At 36.9% G+C, this 18934-nt stretch overlaps 1 protein-coding gene across 1 annotated transcript in view; it reads left to right on the top strand.

Annotated features, from left to right (window-relative positions):
- LOC101881190 (acrosin-like) overlaps nt 1–18934 on the top strand; it is a 162398-nt gene that overhangs the window by 56668 nt on the left and 86796 nt on the right. The gene's annotated exons all lie outside the window — the stretch shown is intronic.

The following is an 18934-nucleotide window of genomic DNA, read 5'->3' as shown; positions in this document are numbered from 1 at the left end:
ATTGTGAATATGGTATGATTACTAGTTTACTAACAGATGGACATCCTTTTAAAGCCAAGCTGTTACATATTTTTACCATTTTACTTTGGATGGAAACCAGCTTTTTTACCTTATGTTGTGCTTTTTATTGCTTATGTCAGAGGACAAAATCACTTCCAAAATGTGCTTCTAAAAATAGGGAACATTTCTGTAATCTGTTTGCACTTTTTCACCAGAGCAACGCTTTCTCTGGATACTCCCCTGCTAGAACTATGTCTGACTTCAGGGCCTCATTTTCTTCCACATCCTGTACCTAAATCAGTGGAATGCTGTTCAGTTGATTGAAGTCCAGGTACAACAGACTTAGGAGATGTCATGGCAGATGCCAGGCCTAGGGATATTTTGTCAGTCTATTCTCTTTGTTCAAGTATTCCACCATTTGTTGGTTTTGCCATCTGTCATTCTTTGTCTGGTGGGTCCCTTTGTTCTCATTGACTGTGTGGTGGGTCCTGCTGCCTATGTTTTAATCATAGATCCTGGACCAAGATCTGAGCTAACATCCAGCACCATTTTTATTCAGAACTGTAAATGTAAATTTAGAGTTTCAGTAATATGCAGTGTACTCTGGACATAGATGTCAGTATGCATGGTGATGGATATTTTTACTGGTTTCTTAGTCAAAGGATTGCTTCTCTGAATAGACACAATACACTACCCAATGTATTTTAATTTGAATAATACTGTGGATTTATATGCAACTTCTTTATTGGTTCCAAGAGCTGATGCCAAAGACTCTTCAATGCTTAAACTGAAACTCTGGAAGTTTCAAACAGAAGAATAGCAGAGGAAAAGGTAATTTGCAAATAATGGGTTTAGGCTTTCTTTTAATTTTCTTTAGTCCAAAAAGCAAACTATTTTTTTTTAATTTATTTTTTATTGAAAAGGAAGAAATTAATTGGAAGAGGAAAGCAGTGTGGTTAAAGAAGCAGTCTGACGTAATTAAATTGAGAGAATTAGGTGACATATTGGAGGCAAATCTTATATAAACTGTGAGCCAAAGCTTTTAACTTCTCAAGTCTGGTACTAGTTGCAGAAGAGGAAGTAAGAAGAAGAGAAAGACTGACTTGGCAAAGTCATTAACTCTCTGCTTGGACATCAAAGGGTAAAAAGTATGTGAAGAGTATAAACTAAATCAAATTATTAAGGACGTACATAAGGAAATTGTGAAAAAGTATTAAAAAATGCATAAGGCAACTAGCAGGTGACAAAGAGAACTGTATTATCAGAAAAAGGAATTTTGAGGCAAATCTGTTCCTTTACACTGATGATCAGTGATGCTGAAAACCTGCAGTGTTTCATGGTTGTTTTTTCTATTATTTTTCATAAAAAAGAAAAGGTGAGAAAATTTGTTATGAGAAGCGGCTTGGTATAAATATTACCACAAAGAGTTGAAAGAACTTGCTCAAGAATACAGTACAATGTGGATAGGTGAAGTAGATAATTTCATATCAAATCTTTGACAAGCTTCATCATAGGCTAGTTACAAAAAGAATGATGTCTCTTAATGGTTATTTTGTGGAGGATACCTGACAGAAAAATTAACAGATTTAGCAAGTTATCTTTGGAAAAGGAAAAAGGAAAGTCAAGGAGACATAGATCAGCCAGCTAAACGTCAGTTTCTAGAAAAACACTTTGGAACAAATAACCAAGCCAGCTTTTGTTAGCACTTGGAAGATAAAAAAATTAATAGCAATCTACCTTTTTCAAAACTGAATTGAACTATCCTAGCTGTTTCTTTCTGTAGCAGGATAACAGTTTTTGTGGACTGTTACTCCTAAGATTGCCACCTGGGTTTAAATAGGAATTTGTGCAATGAAATAAGTTGAAAAGTTGGGCTAGTCACCCTAGTATTGACTGTCAGCCTGCCTGACTTCCCAACCATTGAAAATTACTGTCTTCATTACGCTGCCACATTTCATGGTGTCTCATTGATGTAAGCTCCCTTCCAAGGTTACAGAAAATGGAGTTTTGAAACCAAATTTACTTTTTAGCAGACATTCTATCCAACCTCTAGGTGAGGGTTGTAAATTAAGGAACTTCCAAAAAATGTGTAAAGAAAATTTCAAGAGAATATAAAATAATTTAAAGTTTTTTTCCATTGTAAAGCACAATGAAGACATTCTGAAAGGTCTTTAAAATGCTTGTTATTATATGAAATTTAAATGTGGGATAATGGGTACAAAGAGATTTAGATTATTTCTGTTTTCTCCACTTGAGCATGGTTTACTTGAGTAATTGAAGGGGAGCAGAAAAATCCAGCTGCTCCTGAGGGCTGGGTGTAGGAGCTGATTTGAGGGATAACACAGCCAGAAGGGCAGAGGCCCTAACAGCCAGGACCCAGACCCATGCAAGCAAGGCTACCATAGCAGACCCAAAAACCATGGCCACATTTGGCCAAGAGCCCAGTTCAGCAGGCAGGTTCATGGTGATAAGACAGGTCAAGCTGGGAGATCAGACTGTAGGTCCGGATCAGACCCAGTGAGGAAACAGCCCCAACAGATCGCTAAGACTGTTTGGTGCCCTCGGGGCACTTGGGCCAGACCTTGGTGTTCCCAGACAATTGTATAGGCTTTTAGTAAGAAAAAGTGTGCAAAGGCCACTGAGAGAAATGCCTTTTGTCTATGTGTACTTATATATAAGACTTCAAGGCATTTTTGAAACAGGTTTTAGATTTCTTTTTCTTTCTCACCTTAGCTGTCATGCTAATATGAGTTTTCTGTGCTGTGATTAGAGTTATAGCCAACAGTGACTGGTGAAACTGAAAATATTAAAAAATTCAGACTTAATTTTCATAATTTTCCAAGGCTCAGCAGTTGTCTGAAGCTGTAATGCATGGTTTACTACTGCTCTCCTGCTGCAGTTGGCTCATCAGTATTTTGTATCATTTAAATTGAATTTGCACTTGCCTAAGCCAGAAATGTTTGCAGCTTCAGTGCTGAATGGGCAGGAAGGATTAAACTCCTCTACTGAATATATGTCTACTGTAACCATGCATCTGACATTTGGGATAAGAACAAGTAATATATTTTGAGCCTGCAAATCTTATCAAACAGCTGAGGCACCTTCTCCCAGACACAAAGATTCTCTTTGTTTAACACTTCAAGTTTTCTTCTGAACAAAAAAATTTTCTGATCAGAGACTGGAAAGGTGTGTACACAGATTATCAAAACAATACAAAACAATAGTAACATTTTACTGGATTAAAAGTTAAAAAAAATAAAATTCCATATTGGCAAAATGAGAAAGTTTAATTCAGTTTGGAACATGAGTTGTTTTTGTAAATGAATTCATCCTTCCTCAAGACCATTAAAGAGGGCAAAGAACTTTAAAAGAGAAGGAATAAACTACTTAGAGAATTTTTTCTTATACTAAGATATATATATTTTGTCATTTGTAATGGGTATTTACATTGCTCTGGGAACCTCCAGAACTGGTTGATGCTTTGGAAAGTACCCTCAAGGCATCTTGCTGGTCAGCAAAACAAATGGTGAGTTTTGCCTATAAATCCTTGAAGACTTTTCCCTCATTGTTGCCAGCTAATTGTTCTTCCACACAGAAGTCCTTTCATAACCACTATATAGGATTTAGCCCTTAGTAGAACTCTTTCAGGCAAATAAACAGGTCAGTCTGCAAGTCACTCATTTTCTAGACTAATGGTTGCAGTCTCCCAGGGGAGAAACATGTGATTTAGAAACATTTTAAGAATTGTTCTTTTATCTTTTTCAGTTGACAGAAATGTGCCACAAGTCAGCCTTGCCACATCTCTGTTTCAAACTTTTATTACCAGTTCTGTCTTATATCAGTATTTAGTAGCTAAACTAATAGATTTATCAAGTTTCACTGCTAAAAGGACTTAAAAGCCTTCACTGACCAACATAAGCATTTTAGACTCTTAAGCCTATTGAGCTCTACTGCTACCACAGTATCCTGGAAAATGCATTATTTATAATTATTGCTTTGAGTTCTAGTTTGCTATACTATTTTGTGTACTATTGTTTAGTTTGGAATGATATAATCTTTAAGGCTTTTTCCAACCTGAACTGTTTTATGTTTCTATGCTAATATATATTTTATACAAGATACATGTATACAGTAAATAGCCTGAAAAACTTTACAGATGCTTACTTATGAATTTGTTAGAAAATTTTCAGTGAAACATTTTTCATCATTTTGGAATCTAAAACTGACTTTCAGCATGAACTGGACTTAATTGAATTATATGTATTTGAGGAAAAAATGCTGCTTAATTGGAATAAGTGCCAAGTACTGTTTACAGGAAAGGTTTATCAAATGGAAAAATACAGGCTAGAAAAAGTGCTAAGATTCTAGAGAAGGCTGGAAATTCACAAGATTAATTCAAGCCAATTGCTATTGCTCACACACTCCTCTTCCCCTAAATTTCCCTGTTCCTCACAATTATTACTACTTGGTATAAAGAGATGCATAGTTGTCCACCCCTTCCAAGTGAAATTCAGTGGGCTTTAATGTTGTCCCTGGTGTCTGACCTTACAGTTGAGAAGACATCTTAAGTATCCTTTTTTTCACAGTCTCTACAGATATTTGAATCTTTTTGTGGTGTTTCATAAATGTATTTTTGAGCACAAGATTTAAAGAAACACATGAACAGAATGAGAATTTTAGCAATTTTTGATAATATTTTTGCTTTCTTGAACAAAAATATGAGAGTTGATGTTGCTTTAGAAAAAAAAAACAATGAACTTCCTTGTTCATCTTTTTGTTGGAAGTTTTGTAAGATATGTCTGTTAGAGTATCAGTGTCTCCTCCACTTCACCACGTTATTAGTTCAGACAGCTTACTCCCTTAAGGTTTTAGTGACCGAAAGCAAGTGAAGGACAACAGCTGACTCTGCCCTTGTGTTATTCTCCAAATTCTTTATCAGGTGTTACTTGGATCACTTTCCCTAAGGTCACAACAAATGTACATGTGACCACATCCTTCAAAAATTTGGCTTTGGTAGTAATTGGTTTGTTGTCTATGCTAAATATTTTTCAGCGGTAGAGTGCTGAAATAAACTGTCCTCTTCTGTTAGTTCTTATCTACTACTCTTGAGTAGTGTGCAACCTGGAAAATGAATATATACAGGCAAATGCAAGTAACCAAACAAAATTTTGCATTCTGGCACAAACTTATTCAGAGATCATAATCTTACCAAGAAGTCCAGAAGTGTACAGTCAAGTTCTCTAAATAATCAGTTATCTGTTAATCAGGAAGAATTAGTCTTTGAACTGTTGACAGATGTGTGCAATTAGAAACAAGTCCACATGCTTTTCAATAAACGAAAGGAAATCAACAGAGGGGAACAGGTGCATGAATGTCATGGACCATTAAAACTTATCACAGGTGCATTATGAAGCAGGTGGAGAAGCAGGTCAAGTTCATTCACCAAAGACTGCAGTTTGTTGTTACATAGTATACAATATGGCAATAGTTTTTCAAAATAGCTTCCTCTTAAGTAATATTTTTACTGCTGGATGTGCATGAATTTTTTCCTTAATAACACTAATATTTCAATTGGCAAAGCATTTTTTTTTTCTCAGTCTGTTCTATATGAACAGGTATTGTGTAGCTTACGCCTATGAAATATCAGCTAATATCTAACCAACAGGTCTAATTTATCTTTAGAGATGTATCTCTCAACCTAGCCATAGCTTCCTATATGGTAATTCAACTGTTAGGCATAATTCTTCCAGCTCTTGTGGATGTTAGTGGATGATTTCTTTGCAGATCAGTTTGGTTAATAGTGTAGGATGGGAAATGTCAGCCCTTTGTTTGACAGTGACTAAGAAGGAAAAGCAAAATATGCATGTCTCCTGTATGCCCTGCTAAATGAGATCCAGCAGATATACAGCAGAAGTTTTATTAGTTGCAATAGCAAACACACAAGTTCTTGTTGGTTTTGAGTATCTATATAGAAAAAAGGTGTTAAAGTAGAAACACTTGGAAAAGTGCAATTTATAGTTTTATTTAAATGTGACTTTAGGAATTCTAGCCATTAGTATTTTAAGTGCTTTTTCTACAAAATAGCTTGGACTGATTCCTTCTTCTGCTTCAAATTGGCCTAATTCCATAGGAAATGAAGAGCTGGATTAACATTAGCAGCAGTGAAGACCAGCTGCAGACTTGTAGCAGTACAATACAAAGTAAGTCTGGAGAGGAAATACCCAGTTTAAATATCCTTAACATAATGAGACAATCTGTGGGATTTTCTTAACTATTGCTGGGTCACTGAAAGTTCATTTGTGTATCCACAATTACTTCATAGTGACTAACATTGCCCTGTTTTTTGACATAAAGGAGAAATTGATGATTGGTCTAATTAGACTATGAATATGTTCTGAGATACCTGTATCTCCTCTAGATGCCTAGATGCTGATTTGCTTGAGGATCAATACAGTAAGTATGGTGGAAGTGCCTTCTGTATTAATTGCAGCATTATGTTAAACACCGTCTTAGTTTGGCTTCTTACATGGTGTGTAGCCATAGTGATTGCATAGCACTAAAGGAGTAAACATGGAGCTATATTCTGTTCCACTCAAAACAAATAAAAAACATTCTGACAGAAAATAGCAAATTAATAGCAAAATAAAGCTATAACATTTTTAATCAGAAATGTTCAGCTGAAAACTTTCCTTAACAAGTAGTATTTGTGTTGTCAAATATAATTAGCTCTCTACTTGTCTCTTGGCCCAAGTTCCTTCCCTGGGATTGTCTGCACTGTGGCTGTTGCGGTTTGCTCTCGAGACCTCTTGGTCTAAATCAACCAGTATTTCTCAGAGAAGCTCAAGTGTCCTTCTGGAGGATTGTCCATTCCAAGGACCACTCCCATCAGGGCAGCATGGAAAAGCCTGAACTGGACCTGAACACAGCCCCATTGCCCTGTCTCTGTGCGCTTTGTGCTCTGAAACACCCACATGCACATTCATTGCCAGCCTCAGGTCGTTCTTTGCCAGTCTGTGTTGTGTCTTCAGTGTGACATTATAAAAACTTTCTCTGATAGGTGTTGGCACAGACTTTGGTAGGAATTTCAGGCCATTGAATGAGTACTTCTCAGGAAATTATTGCACTCCAGTTGAAAATTATTTGCATTTTTGGCTGCTATTTAAAAATACATATGGAGGTGGGTTTTTTTTGTTTGTTTGTTTGGTTTGGTTTTTTTTTAGGCAGGTAATTTTCATGATGTTTTCTGGAAGAGAAGATTTCATCCTGGTTTGTAGCTGCAGGAGTTTGATTATTCAGGAAAATTACATATTCTGAGTAAGTTTTTGTTAACAGTGATTATGGCTGCATAGAAATGTTTCATATTCTTAAATGCCATTTTTTTACATGTTTAGATTAACAGTTCCGTTGTTCCAATTAAATTTAACTGTCAGAGGTCCTGATCATTGGGTGTGGTTGCCACTAATTGCATTAGTGTAGCATTCCAGACCACTCAAGTTCATAGTCATCCTGACAGATTTAGAGAATGCTGCAAACATCAAGTCTCTGAATTTAGTCTCTACAGAATATGAACAGAATAGTGCCCAATACTGCAATCATACCTTTCTGTTGAGCAGATGGAATGCTGTTCTGAACTGCTGGTGCCATTTAATTTTTCATATACATATAGTATTTATTTACTGAAAGGGTAGTAGTTTCATAGTTTAAATGCTGATAATTATACAGCTAAAGCCCTGGTCATAGGTATTATGCATCATATCAGTGATATTTATTTCTGACAGAAGCAAACGGTAAAGATTTTTTTCCCATGATCATGGCTAACCAGCTATTCAGAAACCAAAGGCTGGGAGCTGTGAACACAAAGGCTGCAGTCTGTCTTAATGATTGGAGGATGGACACTCTCTCTGTAGTGGTGTGAAATTCCTTGAAGTGATTCTCTCTCCTCAGCAGCGTCACTTCAGACTTGGAAAGAGAAGTCTGCCTCAGCCAGATACTCCTCATCCATATTCAGGCACCGAGAGCTCTGTATTGTCCTATGCTGAAAAATCAATACTGTGAATACTCTGTGTGCTGAGCCTATTTGATCTCTATGGTTGTCATGGCTACACTTCAAGGTATTGATTCATCTACAGGGATCTCAGGGTTGGATGGTCCCTGTATTGAGGCAGAAATCTTTTGTCCTGTGAAATCTAAGCACATTCTACAATGCACCCAGTTTCACATATACTTAGACCACCAAAGTGGTTTTTTACTTTTTTAATCTTCTAGGGGTGAGGGTGGAAGGAGCCATTTCTCAAATACCTCCTGCAAATTCCAGCAGATTCTATTACCAAAGATATTACAGACATGATAAGATGTATAGTGAAAATTATATGGATGAAATGAAAGATGCTCAAAATAGTGCTGGTTTGCTTCAGTGAACACAGTGACTCATGCAGACTGGGTGTATCCTCAGTAGCTGTTTCTTGGATCCTTTTGTTCATGTATCGAGTCTATTATGGGCAACTTAACAAAGTAAATCAATTTGAAAAGATTGTGATTGGAAAGGATTGTAATTTACATTAGAGCTGTGTATTAGAAACTGCTGTTTCATACTGTTTATTCATAGTTTTTGGTTTTTCTTTTTTTGTAGATGCATATATATATATATATATATATACACACCTAAATATATTTTAAATATCTCCTACTTAAATCCAGTGGTCAGATCTCTCTGTTTAGATACCTTTTTTGCTTGTATTCTCCAGAATAACTGATCCATCTGTGATTGTTACTGGCTTTGGTCTGCCGGAACATGTGTGACAATTTAGGTAGCAATGCCTTAGCCAATTTTACTGACAGGGAACTGATTAAAGTAATTGGTAAGGAAACAAAACAAGAGTGTTGTTTGACTAAGACCAAAATGCATGTCATTGAGGTCCAAAGCTCCATGTAGTAATCTAATCTCCCATTGTCTTAGACAAATTATATTTTGTACATCAGTATTTCCAAAAGCAATTTTTCTCTTGGAAAAAGGCCACTCTTTAGTGGAAATTACTAAAAGTGTAGAAGGAAGAGAGTCAAACGGCATCTTATATTTATAGTCCAGTATTCGACTCAGGCAAAATACAGTGTTTCGTTCTGTGATCTTTCTGTAAAAAGGTAGGGAGATGAATAACGGTAAACAAGGTAGGACAATTAATAAATAGGTGTGTTCTCCTTAGTGAGATGCATTAGTGAGTGTGTAATGCATTGAGAACACCAGGTTTTTCTCTCCCAGCAAAGATGCAGGTACATGTTTTGAAAGTGTTGGCTTGGGTTTTAGTGGAAAGGTTTCAGTGAAAGGGTATGGAGACATGCTGTTTGAGTTCACACCACAAAGTTTGACATACGAAGCCCATGTCTCATGCAGAAATAACTTTCTCAGTTGAATCTGTCTATTCATTCTACCCACTGACTGGGTAGAAGTCAATGAAAAATCCTGAGGAATACAGGGATAGGAAGGCTAATGGTTGCCTTAGCCTACTGCTCCCTCTCTGATCACAGGGGATCTTCTCTGAGGGATTGTTGCTGTCTTAATAGACTTTTGACTCTACCCTCCAGCCTGATCCCTCTCAAAGGTGTATCCTTTTCTCACTAAGGCTTGTGCTAGTGAAATTTACAGTTTTTTGTCTTCATAATGAGGTACTGAGACCCCATTGTAATCTCTGTCTATAGAGATTTCTGGTGTTAATAGACCAAGCTATCCAGGTGGTGTTGTTTCTGCTGAGAAGCATGAAAAATGCCTTCATGAGAAACCTAGCAGGTTTCCTAAATGTCCTGGGTTCAGCAGTAGCAGTCATTTTTCTCCTTCTTAGTAGCTGGTGCAGTGCTGTGTTTTTGACTTTCAGCCTGGGAACAGTGCTGATAACACCGATGGTTTTAGTTACTGCTCAGTAATGGTTACTCTGACCAAGGACTTTCTGAGTCTCATGCTCTGGCAGGGAGGAGGGGAAGCTGTGAGGAAGCAGAGACAGGACACCTGGCCCAAACTAACCAAAGAGGTATTCCATACCACAGCATGTCATTCCCAAGATGTAGAACTGGGGGCAGTTATCCAGAAGGGTTAGATCACTGCTCAGTTGGGCTGGGTATCGCTTGGTGGGTGGTGAGCGGTTGTACTCTCTTCCCTTGTTATTTCCCTTGTCATTATTGGTGGTAGCAGTAGTGGTTTGCATTATACCTTAGTTACTAGACTGTTCTTATCTCAGCCCTCGGGAGTTCATTCTTTCAATTCCCCTCCCCATCCCTCTGGGAGTGGGGGGAGGAAGGTGGTGGGGGGGGAGTGAGCAAGTGGCTGCATGGTTTTGCGTTGCCAGCTGGGCTTAAACCACTACACTAAACTTTAAGCCATTCCAAAGAATTTTGGATGGCATTTATACAAGCATGTATTCCCTCTGGTTCCCTGTTACATATGCTAGGTTTCTAGAGATGATCTTATATGTGGAGGAAGTACTCTAAAATACTTCTTGTTCTTTGGTTATCCTCTGTGGACATAAATGGTGGGTTAATAAGAATGAGTGCTGAGCTTCATTCCTTTGTTGAATTCAGGCACAGGACAAGCCTGAGAACTCAGGTTAGAAGTGAACTGGAGGTACTGTTTTAGATTCAATGTGTGTTACAGTTTTCTGTTTCTGATATCAAGCACAAGATCTTGGTTAATTCATATAAAAGACACAATGGGCATTTTAAGCTGAGTTCCAAAGCACAGACTCATTAGACATACTGTTCCCAATCTGACAAAATATGATATTAATGTGTTCCTGAATATCAACTTTAAAGAAACTGTTATGGAATCAGGATCTGGAGAGATGCAGGACCCTGAAGTTACTAATTCCATGCCTCTAGCCCTTTATGGGCATCTTACCCTGCCTATGACCAGAGCCAGTCAGAAATATTTTATGATGCTGTCTAAGCTGATGTATTATGTCTTTTAGTACCATGTATTGGCTCAGATTAAGTGTTGTGCCAATGTAACTACAGACCTGGCTCATATTAAACAATCTAGAAATGGAAAGAATGAGTTTCAGTATACTTTTAACCTATGTATTGGTACCTTAAATATACTCACATGAGGTAATTGAGTCTGTGAGATCCAGCTCCTAGATATTGACTGGTGTCTATAGAGTCAAGAATTCAACCTAAAACGTCCTTAAAAGCAAAGTGGTCATTTAAGATATACTTAATATTATGGTGGAGATACTGTCTGTTTTTCAAGAAGAAACTTTGAGAGAAAAAAACCACATCAGCTTTTTTTTTTTTTTTTCTTTTTTCCCTTTGGAAAGGAAAATACTATCATGAGAAAGGAAGAATAGTTAAGAGACTCATGATATTCCATCTCTGGTTACTGCAGATTATACTCTTCTAGAAAGCTTTCTGGGTATTCAAAAAAAGCTGTAATTCATTGTTTTCTAGAAGCCTGGGATTAGTCATCCATTTACGAACTATTCAAGGTCACACTTTCAGCAGTAATCTGCTTAGTAGATTTTCCTGTAACTGATGCATTTTTTTTCAAACCCTGGGAAAAAAGATGTTGCAACCAGGCAGTAGTCATTTCTATACAACTGCTATAGACTGCAGTCTATCTGGAGAATAACTGTATGTTCTTTCTTGATTTATATTCCTAAAGGATTGGTATCTCTAAACGTATGTGTACACATATTCTTCAGTCCACAGTGTTTTCTAAACTCAGAATTTGAGTTACCATAGATGAGAGATAATTCAGTCTTAAGGTTAGAAGAATAATCAGCTCAACTGAGAGGAAAATATAATCAAATATACCCTAAATCCTGTTACTGAAGCATTAGATACATTTTTGGCTTTTATTTATCAAGGATAATTCATGATACACTGAAAACACACAATGCATATGACTGTTTGGAGGAGTTGAACCACATGTACACCAAATGTCATTGGCAAATATACTTAAGCACAAAGACTGTAATGAGTGAAGACTCCCCATCAGCTCTTCGCTATGGCATAAAAGATGTCATTATTTAACCCCTCTGTGCTATATTAGGAGGTGGATTCAGTTGTATTTGAACCAATTTAAAGCAGAGCAATATAATTTGGTCTGATATATGTTGACAAACTGTCTTCTTATGACACCCACAAAAACTTGTGATAATCCACAGTTAGTATTCTCACTAATAGCAGAGAGAAATGATTGTGAGGAGATGTTGCAGCTTAGTTCTTCAGGGTTTTTTTAACTGCAAAGAGATCTTAGAGTACAGTTCAAATAATTTACTACTCAAATATTTCTTTGCAATAAACATTTAATTATGGGGAACTAAGTAAGAAAGTATCTGTGAAATAGTTTTAAATAACTATATCACTTAATCAAAAGAGATTTTCAAGTGGAGTTAAAATTTCATTTTGGAGGGTTTAAGCATTTGCATCTGCTGAATGATTTATTTCCCTGACATTAGCTGAATATTATGGGGAAAAACACAGTTCGACCTCAGGCAGGCTTGCATGAGACGTGAGACTGTTCCAGGTTGAGTTTTCCTTTTTAAATTTTTCATGAAATTCTCTCAGCAGGGCCACTGCTCATCTCTGAAGAGATTTTGAACCAAATAACTGTAACTGCTTCACTCCAACCATCAGGAAAAAAAAAAACCCACGGGGGGGGGGGGGGAACCCTTCACTGAAAAACATGCATTTCATCAAAACTCTCTTCCTGCTTTTGCTGCACATAATAACACTGAATAGGTTTAGGGGCCATCAATTGTAAAATTATCATTTTTCACTAAAGCAGCATTATATTAAATGCTTAATTATTCATTACTAATGCTTGTCATGGTGAAATATTGGTCCCAGCAATTTTTAAAGCAGTAGGCCTGGCTTTTCTTCCTTGAAGGTTAATGGCTGAGCTGTCAGTTTCCTTTGCTCTCCTGAATTTAGCACACCTCATATTGTCACAGTTTAGTTTTTTGCTTGCTCTCTTGTCTCTCCCTTAGTGACTGAACAGTCACAGTGCTAAATATGTGGTAAGGTCTGTTGCCTGTTTTGGTGTTTGCATTGGGAAAAATGGTTCATCCTGACAGTAAAAATGAGTGGCAGTAAGAGTGAGGTTAGGGCTTTGTAAGGTACAATCATTCTTGGCTAGACTGAATCATTCCTGCTTGGGTATTTTTTAAATGGTGGCACTTAGTTTTAAATGGAAAAAGACGTACTGAGATTATGAGCAAATTATGCAACTTGCAGAAAGCTGTTTACTCATTGTAAATTAAATGCATGAAATATTGATGGTGCATTAGTTACATGATGGCAATAAAAGTGGACTGCATTCAGTCTTGCATGGTATGAGGCCATGTGATTACAGCCTTAAGCTTTTCTTCTGTGGACCTCTCAATGTTTTATGTTTGTATTTTGCAGGCCAGCTTCAAGATAACCTGTAAATACAAAGTGAAGGTTGTTTGGAATTTTTTCAGAACCTTAACAACATGAAAAATCCTGTGTAACAGAGAGGTCGTTCATTTCACTGAAATGGAGAAGATGATTGTATTTTTATGATTGTTAGAACAAACTGCTCCACATGCTGTTTTCATACTGCTGTCCTTATGCATCCATAGAAGAGTTTTGACTACAGGATGAAGCTCACTGTAGAACGCCTAAATTTAAGACTGAAGAACTAAAACAGTCACTAGAAAGCCAGGAATGACAAACCAGACCTGATGGTATTATTTTCATCAACTTTGCTATCACTGCTGGAGATGCTTTCTTGTTAACCAACAGGCTAGAGATTTCTTTAATTTAATTTTTAATTTTAATAGTTTCTTTAATTTCTGAACCTGCTAGAGATTTGTTTAGCGTTTTTTTCACTCTGTACCTATTCCACTAAAGGTGAATGGGTGGCATCTTGTACATGATGCTAATTACTGAACTTGATTCCTATAAGTAAAGCCAGTATTGCATAAATAATGAATTTTAAACCTATCTGTACATGTGCTAGTGTTCTATAAATATAAACGTGGTAATTTTCAGCAGAGCTGTTCAGTGCATTTTAAAGGAGATAAATAATTAATATGAATTCCATTTAGTTATTAAAGAGGCACTGTCAAGATAAAATATCATTGGAGTTTTTAACAAAATTTCCTGATTGCTAGTAGTCAGATTGATAAATGAAAACAGCATTATTTGAAATATTTAGTGCAGGCCTTGCCTTTGTTATCTCTATTAATACTCACCCTTTACAGACAATGATAGGAAAAGAATATCTGGCCAGAGAGCAGATGGAGGCCCAGAATTGCCATTTTTGTTTTTCTTTTCCTGTCTGTGTGCTTTTCACTCAATCTGGAAAGCAAAGTAACTATTTGTTTTCCTAGTTTCTAAGTTTCGTTTGTGGTTAGGAGTCAGGATTGTCTTTCCTTTGCTTCCCCCATTCTCTTACCCTAAGAAAATATGCTAATAATTTAAAGTGCTTTAAAGGAATGAAATTACACTTTTAATTAAGGACATAAATACATTACATTTATGAGATTAGGGATCAGAATATCATGGCATCCCCTTTCAGGAATGTTTTTTGTTTTTGCAGTCTACCTAAACTGGTGAACAGTCCAGTAGTTCTCATATTCTGTACTAAATATGCAGTTTCATGGAGTTGCAGAGGAAATATATGTAACGGAAGTGTATATGTTCTTTTCACACTGAGAGTGGAGAAGCCATTCAAACAGACTTCTTAAGTTTTCTGAAGTACTGTTGCTGAGTACCAAGCTCCAATGCTGAAATCAAGCTCTTGGTTACTTTCAAGCCAGTGTATGAAGGCATAAGAGATATAATAGGCTGTAATCAAGAAGAGTCGTCTTCACTGGGACAGTGGAACTTTTGGGGCTGGGAGATTTGGATTAGGGATTCAATGGCAGCTCTTGGTGGGAGCTTGTCTGCTCAGAAAAAAGGGCCAGCCTTAATCTCTGCTTCCTAACTATGTACAATACCACTGGTTCAGATTCTTCAGGCCTGGACATTCCTGGCCCAAACTGTTGCTGCTTCTTAGAAAAAGGTGGAAAACCAAAAGGTAGATGACTATTGGAGGTGGCCAGCTGGACCCTGTTGCGATATGGCATCTAGCAGGATATGGCTGTTGGGCTGCTCTTTCCTTCAGCCACTTCTCTATTAACTTCTGACAAAACCTTTTATCTGGGTTTTATATGAAGGTGACCAGGTAATATTTGGACTTGTAGCATCATCGCTTAATTAAGACACATTTTGGGTTTGTTAAGGTGTTTTTATAAAAAGTCCCATCTTCTTACTAGCATTTGGTTCTATGTTAGCAGAGCATTGACACAGAAGGCCTTTTCTAGTAATAACCTTTAGGCTCATAAAGTGTAAGTATTTTTATTATGTTTTGTTTTTACTTAATACAAAATATCCTTGTTTGTTTCAGCTAGCTTGGAAAGCAAAATTGTGAGGAAAATATTCTGAGAAGAAGGTACAAAGGGTGGACAACAAATGACCATTAACAGCATCATTCTGCTGCAGCAGAATTCAGAGCATATTGTTGGCCCAGACATTGTTTCCTGTTGAAGGTTGCCCACATCTGTTTCCTTTTGCTTGTTCTTCTTTGGAAACATTTATACTCATATGTTTATTATTCACATTGTGACAGCTAAGCAAAATCAAAATTCAGAGGAAACCTTAGTCTCTTTTACATGTATAGGCCAAAACCTGTAACTTTTCTCCCCACAGTATACAAGCATATTTTCTACTAGGCACTTGGAAATAAGAAATTTGGATAAAATAATTGGTGTCCTTTTTGAGCTTTTAAATCAAGCATTAAATATGTCTTTTCTGTGTGGGATGTTTTCTATGTCTGTGAAGGTTAGTTCACATCACATAAGAGGCAATAATCTTATAGCAGCACTGCCTACTAGCTTTGTTAGTTGTTTAGCTCAAACATACATGAAGTACCAGTGGATCCCAAAGTACGTCTGCACCTTTGAGAGCTATCGAAGAATAACTTTAGGACTGTAGGAACTAGGAAGTAGTGACTACATACGAGGACCAATATTCAGCTTATATTGAGAAATACTTCTGATGCTACTAATAATAGATGCTAGCTGGTGTACAGGCAGCTATGTTGTTCCTGCTGCACTCTCTGGGGAAATTTGAGTGCAGCAGGTTCCAGTCCCAGAAGAGTACTGGTGTATTAGTGGAGCTCTCAACTCAGCTGGAATAATGTCATGGTGCAACTATGCTGCCATCAGTATGCGCTGCAGCTGGTTGGCATATCTCTGTCACACTGCATTATGTAGCATGAGTGTGTGCTCTAAGAGAGATAAGGGAGGATCTTTTCCCTCTAGCGTAATTTTGCTTCATTTAGTAGAGGTGGGCTAGAGTCAAATAGTACATTATGACTGTAAAAGATTAGGAACTCAGAATATTAAGTAAATATTCATCTGCTATATTACCATCCATTCTTTATAAATACCTGGTAGTATGCATGAGGAAATACAAACGTAAGTACCATGAATCTCTGGAGTTACTCCAGACATAATATTTTTGCTAGCAAATTCCTTTCTCAGTGGCTTTTTATGTCATGGGTGACCCACATTTTCCTTTTTTTCTTTTGTCCCTGAATTGAATCTGTCCTTTTTAGATAAAATTGAATATCATATTTAATACTAATATCCAGCCTTGCTGAATATCATGCTCTGGATGTTTAATTGTTTTACATGTAGAACATAATTAGCCATTTGTTTCCTAAACAGTTTTCATTAGAGGTTCCAAATGAAAAAGGAAATGGCATTAATACCTTCCTGACACAATTATTCTCTTACAGGAGTATTGCTTCATGAATACTAGCTTCACAATGGCACTGAAAAAACAAACTCATTGTATTGTGCTGAATTCATGTTCCTTTTTAAGGCTGTATCTGACTTAAAAAGGTAGTCAATACACAGCATTGAGTGCTTGGAAGAGTGAGTTACGTGGATTCTTTTCCTAACGTACCTTGTCCAACTTCACCTCTCTGTGTGTTTTCACCATGCCTGGACACGTAGCCCAAGATTATGAGAGGAATTGGAGCAATGAAAATAATTCAGTGTTTTCATAGAGTATTACAAGTTACCTTGCAAGCATGATGAGGAAAGCAGTAAATGGGAAGTGCCCCTTGGTGTTGCTTTTGTTATTGACAAAGACCATCCTTCCCAGTGCAATTCTCTTCTTGAAACCCTACATTAAGACCTCAGAAATGCTCTGTTATCTTAAAAGAAGGAAGGCAGAGGGCAGATTCAGTGAGCTGCTGGTAAACTTCTGGAGGAATTTTTGAGAGAATGTTTCTTCATTGGAAAATTCCAATTTGTCACAACTGATTTTTTTTTCTACTTTTTCAGTGAGGCCCTAGTTTTGGGAAATGGTTTTGAGGTAATGTTTGCAATTTCACATCAAAGCAAAATAGATTAAATCCATTTAGTAGCCAAATTGTGAAGGTAATATACCTGAAAGGAATAGCTACATGCAGGATGCTGTTTGTGCATGATCTTTCAGCTTCTGAGAAGAAGGGAAGCACATGCAAGTACTTGTGAGAGAAATACCCACATGTATTAACCAGTGACATTTAGAAAGAGGGGAAGTTAACATCCAAATGTTCAGGAAAGAAATATGTATCCTGGATAAAGTTCTGCTTCTTTTATGGTCTCAGAGAGAAATGAAAACTGAGCAAAGCAAAAGCTCCACTTTTGAGATTCTGTTGATTCTGTGAATCTTTTGCTGTAATGTGAATTGTTGCTATCACAAAGGACCTTTACTTCACAGTGATCTCAAGCTTATTTAAAACTCATTGAATATAATGGAGATCAACTGATCACTGATTTCTGAGCTTTTTGGATCTGATCCATTAGGCATGGAGAGAGATTTGAAGAAAGGTTATAATATGAAGTTGTAGTACATGAGACACTTGGAGTTGGAGAGCTTTTATGACAAGACTTCTTCAAGTCTCCAGACTGAGCTTGCTGTTGATGGTGTACAGATGCTTATGAAACAAGTAAGGTGAAATACCTAGAAATGGATGTTGGCTACTTTCTCCTTTTAAATTGGCCGTTTCAAAGGCTGTTGCATCACTGTAGTGGGAAACCAAGGCTCTTGTCTCAGCAAATTGGCTACAATATCTTTCTTATTCCAGCTCTTTTCCAGAAAGTCTAATGATGTAGTTGATGGTCAATGATGTAACTTTCCATACCAAAATGTAATTAGTTTGGAGCGTTACAGTCTTTCTAATGCTAAATCATTTGCTGATGTAGATTAAAGAGACAACACCAAAACTAAGGGAAGTAGGCCAATCTACAGCACACAAGTGACTAGCCAATATATTATTATTTCATTCCACTTTCTAATATTGAAAATCTTGAGGAAAAAGCCTGCTGCATTCACATATTCTGGTGTTTCCAAGTGCTATCTTTTATGCTTCCTTACAGAAGGCATGGCAAAAATATAAGATGTGACACAGAACTGTCAAATATGGGAATAAAATGTTCAGGTATTTGTCGGTTTGCTTGTATTTATCTATCCTTAGCCCATCAGATACAATTTTCTTCACTACAGGCAAACCAAGATAGTACAGATGAGTCAAAAGAGGCTGTAAGTGGAAGTGGCATTTCCTGTATTTTTAATTTTCCATAGATGTGCTGTAGAATTGAAGCAATTCAGAATAATTAAACCAGGCTAAATAACCACATGGTCTAAGTTGCCATATCAGCCAGTGCAAATCAGTTTAACTTTGTGGCATTTATTTCCCTCAGGACTTAATAAAATATGTATGAAAAAAACAGGGTACCTAAGAGGTATTTTTATATGAAAGCTGTGTTGTTATCCAAGGTAACACAAAGAGCTTTGATTTGTATTTTGTACAAAAAATAAGGAACAAAAGAAAACCCACTAAAGAGTGTAAATATTTGGCAGAATTTTTCACAAATTTTAAAAG

Source organism: Melopsittacus undulatus, chromosome 3 (genome assembly GCF_012275295.1).
Source record: "Melopsittacus undulatus isolate bMelUnd1 chromosome 3, bMelUnd1.mat.Z, whole genome shotgun sequence".
Taxonomy (NCBI): domain Eukaryota; kingdom Metazoa; phylum Chordata; class Aves; order Psittaciformes; family Psittaculidae; genus Melopsittacus; species Melopsittacus undulatus.
Note: the sequence above shows the minus strand (reverse complement) of the source record. Positions and strands in the feature narration are given on the sequence as shown.